The following is a 10,587-nucleotide window of genomic DNA, read 5'->3' on the forward strand; positions in this document are numbered from 1 at the left end:
ACTATCGTGCTCTGGAACACGCTTCAATAGATTAACGTTCGTGCGCAGGAGCACGCAATCGCGTGAAACCGGGTTGGATATGGTAGGAGATCGAGGAATGGCATCCTCGTCAGATTCAGAAACGTCGAACTCTGGGTGAGTACTGAGCGACATAATGGGCTGCTGAGAATAACGAGCATCGAACGAAAAAACTAAGCAGCAAAGAACATAGGTTAGACTACTCTTTATAAAGCAGGTGTAGGCAGGTGATTGCTCTAAACAGCTCTAAACATTTGACATGCCTACGTTTCTTTGGCCTTTTATTTTCAATGGGCCTGCATCCACGGCACGGGACTCTCGTGGTTGCTATGGTGGTTGCCATCGACCGCCCCCTCGGCTCCAAACATGGCTCCAAACCACGTTAACCTTGGAATATGTTTATATTTTCTGCAGTTTATACTTGTAATGAATAAGTTACTTATGTAATGACCTTGACTCGTTTCTTTTTATTGCTGTCTGGTGGCTTGTTACGTCACTCTGAGAGATGCGCATCGACAGATTTTAGTGACAGCCCATAACCTCTTCATGAAAGCGAAACACCAACCTCATTGATTTAACGAGGCAGGGTTATTTGAAACAATTAATTAAGTATCGTGTGAGAGGTCATTTCTCTTCCTGAGTGTGTTTCCTATTTATGTCAAGTGTACCCCTGCTGTCCAAAAGCACCCCCCCCCCCTCCCATATAGATATGGAGAAGTGTTGCCACGTCCCAGTGGTGGTGGTGTCATACATATGAAAGAGGGCATTCAAATATATTACACTGATCAATAGGCCTATGTCACGGAACAATTGAAGACCGGAAGAAGCTCGCGGAGTAGGGTAACTGCTCTTCCGCTTAGCTTAGCTAAGCTGTTTACCATGGCGGAGGCAGATCGATACCTTTGGACCAAGTCTCACCAACCTACCTAAATTGTCGTACGACGACGTCCTAAGGATAGTAAATCAGCACTTACGTGTCGAAACATCTAAACTACGCAAAGGATATAAGTTATTCTGGGAGAAGTACATTTTTAATTACATAGGTAAGTGTTTCAAATCTGTTGACACTGTGTAGCTTGACTGTGACAGATAGCACTAAGTGTAATACATGTAGGGTTGCCAACTTTCAGAAATTAAAATAAGGGACGCCCACCACGGGCCCGACTCCTGTGGGGCGGGGCGCCCACATTAGTGGTATGTTTTATTTTGTGCTGGTGTTTTTAGTAAAGGGTTGATCAAGAAAGCAATTAGTCATACTTAAAGCTTGAAATGCTTTATTACCACATAACATTCTCTTATAAAGTGCAGTCAATTAAATCTTGAATGAAATCTCTTTGTGTGGCGTGTGCAGCAATGAACTTTTTAAATATGAACTAAATAAACTGAGAACTTCATGCTACTTTTTAAGTGCATAACTATAGGGACTCCCTTTGAAATATTTTACGAAAAAAACCAGTACAAATAAACAGCAAAAACACTTATAAACTTATGTAAAAAAAGAAAGTGCAAAACATTACTCCTTCCCTCAACATTACTCCTCCCCTCAAAACTGTTACTTCTTTTTCCAGGTGTACTTCTTGTTACTCCTTGCAGCACTGAGTAACTCTTTGTCTTTCAAAGCGCTGTTGTAAAACTCTGAACAGGACTGCTCAAAGTTGAGAGTGATCAGGAGCTCACTTCTCATGAGCTCTGTGGAGCACCTGTTCCTGCATTCACTCCATTTGTTGGCCATTCTGGAGAAGATCCTTTCCACACATCCAGTGGATGCTGGGATGCTCAGGATGTGTCTGGTGATAGACAGCATGTTAGGCAGGTCAGCTACTCGAAAGAGAGCCACCCACCTGGCAGCCACACCTTTGGACTTCCATTAATCTTCAGCATCTTCTTTGAGCCTCTTCAGAATGGGTTTTGCTGTGGAGCATTCATCATAAAGTTCATCCATGTTGACTTCATGGATGAGGTTGAGCTTGGTGGTCACCCTCTCAATGTCAGTAAAGGTCATGGTGCCATCGTGCAGAGAGAGCGGTTGCAGTGAGAACAACCAGTAGTCTTCCGAAAAGTTGAACCATTTCTCAACATATGAGAGTACTGTGTTGAGGAATGCAGTAAAATCTGCCCTTGCCATGTCAGCATCAAGTGGACGGAGACGCTGCAGCTTCAATTTAGTTAAGTAGCCATAGAACTGTTAATCTCGTCTCTGTGTGAGCTTTTGCTTGAAGTTTTCCATGATGGAATATAACTCAACACAGGTGGTTTCATCACTCTCCAGCTTCTTTACAACTTCCTCAAAGAGAGAGAGGATATTATTGCAGAAAAGAAGGTAAACCTCCACAATGTCTCCATCTTCCTCAGTTGAGTCCTCACTGAACTTTAACAATGCTCGAAGTTGTTTGGGACACCCCCAGGCTGATGAAGTACGATTTCAGTGCAATCCAGGTTTGCATTAGCCGGGTGATGGCTGGATTAAGGGAGAGCCACCTGGTTGTGACATGTCGCAGAATTTCCTGGAACTCAACATCACAAAACCTACAAAACTCTTTGAGTGATTCTCTTCGTTTGGCAGATGTGGAAAAGAAGGCATAGACCTTCAGCCCAACATTTTCCACATCTACAGTGAGCTGGTCAAGAGCATGCTTCACTGTGTTGTGCAAAATATGGGCATGGCAGTTTCCTTGCAGCAGATCTTTTTGTCACTTCTTCAAGTTGGTGAAGACAGAGTTGTGAATTCCATAATTCACATTTGTGTTGTCTGCAGTGCACTAAATGCTGTCACATGATCCAACGATAAGCCAAATTTGTCAAGCGACTGCTCCATGAGAGCTACAATCCCAGCAGCGGACTCATCTGCATTTTCAATGAAATCCAGCATTTTGTTGGTGACCCCGCATTCTGGACTGAAGTATTGAACAGCAAGTGGGAACATCCTCCTGTTGCCTTTATTTGATGCATCTGTCTGAATGGAAAATGGAAGGGGTTTATCTGATGTTAGGGCCTTGAGAACATCAGCAACTGCCTTTGGAGCAAGGACATCTTTAACCACTGCCTCTGCCTTTGTTCTCCCTATACATTTTTTTTTACAATTTTTGAATCCAGGAGAATCTTTTGATTCAGTTTATGTGCACAGTCAACACTGTTGTAGCTGAGGTTGTGTCTGACTGTGTGGTACACCTGTGTCACCTCAGCTGCGGTAATCGACAGAGGAGGAGTGGGATGACATATTGTTGATTAAATTGAACATTTGTCTGCTGCCTGTCTTGTCACTCGAAAAGAAGTCAGGTCATCCAAACAGTTAAACCACACTAATAATATAATTGATGTAATGATCACTGAACACTGCATTCCTCAAAAATATAAGAATTGTGACACAGAATACACAGAAAGCTCTACAAACATTTTTAATCTAGGAAATGTATGTATATTAAAGAATAAAGGTTTTCGTTTAACAAATGTATTTATTTATTTATTAACTGTTAATCCATTAGTATGATTTGTTCTTTAAGTGGCCATATATAATATTTATATACTTCTGTATATTAAATAAATGGTCGTTCATTCGACTTTTAAAACTCAACATCCTAAACATCAATCAAACCACAACAGTTTACTAAAATAGGCTCTGCCCATGCACTGCGATGTTCTGGCAAAAGCACAACCATATAGGAAATCAATCACAACATAATGTCTCATACCGTATCAACCTCAGGAGATGATTGGGGTATGAAGAACTGTGACACTGACGCTTGGGTCTTCTGTGATCTTTCGTGTCTGCAGTGTTGCTCTCCTGTTGCATGCTGTCTGATGTCAGACAGACCACCGTGCGCCACTGAAAACACTCGCCGACATATTTTACAACTTGCCTTGTAAATATCTCCACTGACGCTGTCCAGCCAAGGATGTGTGTCTTCCCACTCACGTCCGTATTTCTGCATGCGCATACACACAGATGACCGGAGGAGCGGGTCTTGCGTAGATCCCGCCGCAACAATTTTGCTGACCGTAGTATTCCCTGTGTTTTGTTTTGATCATTATTGTTAGATTTAGTATTTGTGTGTGTGACAGACATGTGTATTGGACATTTATAGAAATACGGAACAAATTACGTCCCGTATTGGTTCAATACGGGACGCAACATTTAATTGCCAAATAAGGGACGATTCCGTATTTTACGGGACGGTCATTGTTTTGTTCTTCATTTCAATAAAGAATCTGTGTTTAGCACTTGTCATTTATTATAAAGACGGAGCATCTTACATGCGACTTCACTGTATGAACTCAGTACTAAATCCCCTCTGTATTAACAGTAATCACTCATTAGTAGAACCGGTACCGACACCTTGTGGTAACATGTGGAACTACAGATATCACCACATCCCCCTTTCTCTGAAGCATGAAAAACTAAATGCATCACAAGTGTCAGTAATTACCTTACAACTTTTCCATTAAACTGCATGGACTTCTTTTCTCATTATAGGTAGTCAACAAACATCATAACTCATTCTTGGTATTTAGTTATGTAAGAAAAACACAATGGCTAATTAATTACTGTAACTAAACTCAAACATTAATGCCATAACACATTAACTCATTTCCTTTTTTTTTTTTTTTTTACAGGTCAAGTCTCTCAGGTTTCTTGATATGTCTTGCGGATCTTCTTATCAGCATTTCACCTGGAAGAGAAGTATTGGTTAGATTATCAGTGTCTGTGTCTGTGTTGCAGTGTGCATTATGTGTGGAGATTGACTCGGACTCAGCTTGGGTTTGACTGAGCTCTTGGTCTGGAACAGTCTCTGGTGTTGCTGGTGTTTTCAGGAGACTGCGCCGGTTTCGCCTGATGATCTGTCCTTCTGGTGTTTTCACAGTGTAGGACTGTGGAGCGACCTCTTGAAGAACAGTAGCTTTCGTCGTCCATCCTTCAGGACTTTCAATCCTGACTGCGTCGTCCCTGGACAGTGGTGGAAGCGGCTTTGCTGTTCTGTCATAGAAATTCTTTTGTTTCATTTTCTGATGTTTCAGCTTTTGTTCCAGCTTTGGGCGTTTCTTTTGCTTTGCAGAGGTTGGAAGTGTTGTTCGAAGCTTTCTATTCATCAGCAGCTCAGCAGGTGACAGTCCGCATTCCAGAGGTGATGCTCTGTAGCTCAGTAGAGCTAGGTAAGGATCGGAAGCACTGTCTGCAGCCTTTTTCAACAGCTGCTTCAGGATGTGAACGCCTTTCTCTGCTTTGCCATTAGACTGTGCATACAGTGGGCTAGATGTGACATGCTTGAAATCATAGACTTTTGCGAAGTCTTGCCACTCTTTGCTACTGAAGCATGGTCCATTGTCACTCATTACTGTATGCGGAATGCCATGTCTGGCGAAGATGGACTTGGCATGTGTAATGACACAGTTGGATGATGTGCTTGAGAGTAATGCCATCTCAGGGTAATTTGAGAAATAGTCAATTACTACCAAGTAATCCTTTCCTTTCAGGTGGAACAAGTCCATTCCTACTTTGTGCCAAGGTGTTGTTGTCACATCAGTTACCGTCATTGGCTCTTTTGTTTGTTTGTTTCTGTATTTCAGGCATGTCTCGCATTTGCCTGTCATGTTGTTAATGTCTTTGTTAAGTCCTGGCCAGTATACTGTGTCTCTTGCCCTTCTTTTACATTTTTCGACACCCAAGTGTCCTTCATGAATTCTCTGCAGTAGCTCTTCTCTAAGTGTGCGTGGAATGACTATTCTGTTTTGTTTTAACAACAGTCCATTGACTACACTCAGCTCACCTCTGACGTGGAAGAACTGTGGACAGGATCCTGCAGCCCATCCATTCCGCATGTTCTCCATGACGCGCTGTAGCTCTGGATCTTTCACCGTCTCGTCGATGATCTGCCGGGTCTTGGCGTCGGACACAGGAAGCGCTGCGGACACCGTGTTGACGTGCACCTGGACATCTTCTTCAGTCGTGCTCGCACAACCCTTGATAGGAGCTCTTGACAATGCATCGGCGAGAATGAGGTGCTTGCCTGGTGTGTAGATGAGTTCAATGTCATACCTCTGCATCTTCATCATCATGCGCTGTATCCGTGGTGACATTTCATTCAGGTTCTTTTTCATTATTGCAACGAGTGGACGATGGTCAGTCTCAACTGTGAAGGTGGGTAGGCCGTATATGTAGCTGTGAAACTTTTCAAGGCCAAACACTAATCCGAGACATTCTTTTTCAATTTGTGCATATCTGCACTCAGTCTCTGTCATTGACCTAGATGCATATGCTACAGGTTTCCAGTGCTCACCTTCGGCTTGTAGTAGTACTGCACCGATTCCATCTTTCGAAGCATCTGTCGACACCTTGATTCTTTTGGTTGGGTCGAAGAATGTCAGCACAGGTGTGGCAGTGAGTGCATCTTTGAGCTTTAGCCACTCGCGCTCATGGTTGGCTGTCCAGTTGAAGTTGTTTTCTTTGTGGAGGAGCTCACGCAGGTAAGTTGTTTTCGCTGAGAGATTGGGTATGAATTTCCCGATGAAGTTTACCATTCCCATGATGCGTAGGACACCTGGTTTGTCTGTGGGCTTTGGCATGTTCATTATGGCGTTGATCTTTTCTTCATCTGCCTGTATTCCCTGAGCCGAGAGCTTGTCTCCGAGGAACACGATCTCTTGAGCAGCAAACTGGCATTTGTTTTTGTTGAGCTTTAATCCATTCTTTTGTATTCGCTCTAGAACACTGGTCAGTCTCTGATTGTGCTGCTGGATTGTGGACCCCCATATAATTATGTCATCTACATAGGCTCTTACTCCATCCAGGCCTTCGATGATGTGCTCCATTGCCCTATGAAAGATTTCAGAGGCGGATATAATTCCAAAGGGGAGCCTCTGGAAACAGTATCGTCCAAAGGGTGTATTGAACGTACACATCTTGGTACTGCTCTCATCCAGCCTCAATTGCCAAAAACCTTGTGATGCATCCATTTTTGAGAAGTACCTGGCGCCTGCCATCTCGCTGGTGATCTCCTCTCGCTTGGGTATTTGGTAGTGTTCACGCTTGATATTTTCATTTAGGTCTTTTGGATCCATGCATATCCTAAGCTCTCCATTCTTTTTCTTTACGCAGACCATGGAATTAACCCACTCCGTTGGTTCTTCGATTTTTTTTATCACTCCAAGCGCCGTCATCCGCTCCAGCTCTTTCTTTAAGCTGTCTCTGAGTGCCAGTGGAACTCTTCTTGCGGCATGAACAACTGGCTGTGCGTTGTCTTTCAGCTGAATTTTGTATGTACATGGCAGCATACCAAAACCTCTGAAGACGTCGGAGAAGTTCTGCATGATCGTGTCAGCAGAGTCAGGTGAGTCAGTCATGCTGGTGTTGATCCGGTACACTCTTTTCACTAGCTCCAAGCTTTCACAGGCTTTGTCCCCTAGCAGTGAATCAAGTCCTTCAGGAACAACTGAGAAGAGCAGGTGATGCACTTTATCCTTGACTGTGACTTCCAGCTTGCATGTACCTAAACACTCAATGCTCTGTCCATTGTAGTCTTTTAGTGCTAGTGTTTTCTTCTGTATTTTTGGTTTATCTCTCATTGCCTTCACATCTGACATGCTGATCAAGTTTGCTTTTGCACCAGTATCTAGCTTCATTGTAACTACAGTCCCATTAATTTGCAGTGGTGCTATCCATTTGTCTGATTTAACAGCGTTTATCTGTGCTTTTGGTTCATCTTCACAGTTCACAGTGGAAATAAAGAATGTCTCACCTAATTCCGGATCTTCCACGACATTCACCGATCTTCCTCTCTGTTTCTCTTTTCGTTTCGAAAAACACTGTTTGGCAAAGTGATTATTGCCTTGGCAGTTGCTGCATTGCTTGCCGAAAGCAGGGCATTCTCTGGGCTTATGCTGTGTGCCGCACCGTTTGCACTGAAACTGTCCCGTTTTCTGTCCACTGGAATGTCCTCGACGTGCATTGTGGTGCTTAGAAATGGCGCCAATGTCTGCCATCTCTCGCAGGTTAGCATTGCTAGTCGCTGCTTCACTGAACGTTCGCACATGCTTTTTGCTTAGCTCGCTAGCCTGGGCTATTTTCACCGCTCCATCTAGCTTTAGTTCAGTCTCCCTTAGCAGTCTTTCCCTAACCTTCTTGTCATCAATTCCGAATAGGATCTGGTCCTTTATCATCGAATCTTTGAGGGTTCCAAAATTGCATGATTGTGCTTTTATCTTCAAGTCTGTGATGAAGCAGTCAACACTCTCCCCTGGCTGCTGCAGCCTTGAACGGAATACGTATCTCTCGTATGTCTCGTTTCTTTTTGGTGGACAATACGCTTCGAACTTGGCTAGCACAGTATTAAACTTGGATTGGTCTTCCCCATCCTCATATACGAAGGTGTTGTATACTTCAATGGCTTGTGGCCCAGCCATAGTGAGTAATAACGCTACCTTTCTTGCGTCCGGTTTGTTGTCCAGCCCCACTGCCTCGATGTAGAGCCGAATCTGTTGCTGAAATGTGCGCCAATTACTGTCGACGTTTCCCGTTAGCTTTAGGTGTCCGGGAGGTCTCATCAAGTTCTCCATCGTCGAATTTGTAGGCGACTGTCCGCTTTTCCAGAACCGAAACTCACTCACTTCATGTCTTTTACTCCTGGTACCATGTTTTGTTCTTCATTTCAATAAAGAATCTTTGTTTAGCACTTGTCATTTATTATAAAGACGGAGCATCTTACATGCGACTTCACTGTATGAACTCAGTACTAAATCCCCTCTGTATTAACAGTAATCACTCATTAGTAGAACCGGTACCGACACCTTGTGGTAACATGTGGAACTACAGATATCACCACAGTCATGTCAGTTAAAACATATCCTTTTTAATTAATCGCAAAATATTATTTACACTGGTAGGAATACATATTTAGTTTGAGTGTCTCTGAAACTTTGCCTGACGAACCCCAAGAGGTTTGGTATAGGTAGGTAGCCACTGCCTACCGTACATGTAAGTGTCGATAGTATGTCAGATTAGCTCCAGGCTACTGTCAGAACATAGTGGCTGGGTGGCTGTCATAAGCTACCAATGCCCATACATTTTGCTGTATGGTGTGTTAATCTTTCCCTCTCTTACTGCAGTGTCAGATTTAGTTAATTTGGAAGTAGCAGTTCGGGCGAACTGCTACTGTTCCCAGAAGAAAAACGATGAGCCTCACACCCCGCAGGCTACAGTGCTAGGAAGTCAGGCCTGAGTCTGAAATCAAACTCTATCTCGCTTTTCATAGTATTTTGTGAATCAATGGGACTGTTACTTAGGCCTACCTTTCTGACCACTTTAATTAGATTTACATTTTGTGATTCAAACAGGCCCACCTCGTAATATGTAGCATAATGGATAGCCTAGAGCATGGTTTCAGACCTTCACAGATTCAGTTGCATGTTCAGTCTGTGTGTGTTTTTATTGTTATTGTTTCTTGTTGCTGTTCCAAAATGCTCTCTCTTTCTCCAGATCTGCTGTTGCAGATGATAATGTTTTGTTTCATGTCTGCTGTTGCAGATTGTCATGTTTCGTTTTATATCTGCTCTTCCAGACACATGACTACCACTTCACAGGGGAGAAAAGCGTGCCAACACCTGTCGTGCACCAGTGTTCTGCAGTCGTGGACCAAGGACACAGGTTTATGTGTGTACCTCAGGCCTAGCCAAACATCCTGTATAGTCTACTCAATAATAGTATTTGAAGTTCTTGTATATAGACAGACGCGACTAACACTGACTTACACTGACAATATGATTTATGTGCTGACATATTTTTTCTTTTTGCTCCAGGGGATTCGCCCGGAACCCACTGACCAACTTGTGGTCAGGAAACCCAAGGTTTGGGTTAGGTGTTTTATTTTTTTTTGGACACATACCTCCTGAATGCCAAGTAAATATGGCCGAGGGATACACACACCCCATTTCATTTATTTATTTCAGTTAAATGTATATATGTAAATATTTTAATCAAAGAATTGGAAACGAACATTCCTGAACATTTGTTTAAGGTAACACACTCTGAGCACCTTTTAAACAAGCCTGAAGACTTTTATGTTTGCATTAGCTTTCTGCTACATCTTAAATACATTGCACTTTCTAAAAAGCTTTTTTAACTTTGCCTTTATTTTCTATTTTAATACTAAAATGCCTTTAACTTTCTATTTTACTCATTTCTCTGCATATGTTTTCTTTTACTTATCTATTTTATTGTATGACAATGTTTATATGTGAAGCACTTTGAGTCTGCCCTTGTGTATGAAAAGTGCTATATAAATAAAGTTTGCAAGTTGCCTTGCCTAACACACACAGAACATTTCATTTATTTCTGTTAAATGTAAATATGTATATCTGTAAATTTATATTTAAAAAAAAGAACTGGAAACGAACATTAAATAAACATTTGAAAAGGACGGACGGACACAAACACACACACACACCATTTTAATTTCTTTCTGCTAAATGTAAACAAAGAACATTAATAAACGTTTGAAAATAGTCATGTGACGTCATGTGTGTTTTATTGTGTAACACTGGGACATCACCCTTAACATCTAAAGGACCTTGATAGTTAGA

General features: G+C 42.4%; 1 long non-coding RNA gene across 1 annotated transcript; it reads left to right on the plus strand.

The window, feature by feature from the left end:
• Positions 1–808: 808 nt before the first annotated feature.
• Positions 809–10,510, plus strand: LOC132456317 (uncharacterized). Its single transcript, XR_009525425.1, has 2 exons — positions 809–1,061; positions 9,567–10,510. It is a non-coding gene; the product is annotated as an uncharacterized LOC132456317 (long non-coding RNA).
• The last annotated feature ends 77 nt before the right edge of the window (positions 10,511–10,587 follow it).

The sequence above is a fragment of the Gadus macrocephalus genome, chromosome 4, assembly GCF_031168955.1.
Source record: "Gadus macrocephalus chromosome 4, ASM3116895v1".
Taxonomy (NCBI): Eukaryota; Metazoa; Chordata; class Actinopteri; order Gadiformes; family Gadidae; genus Gadus; species Gadus macrocephalus.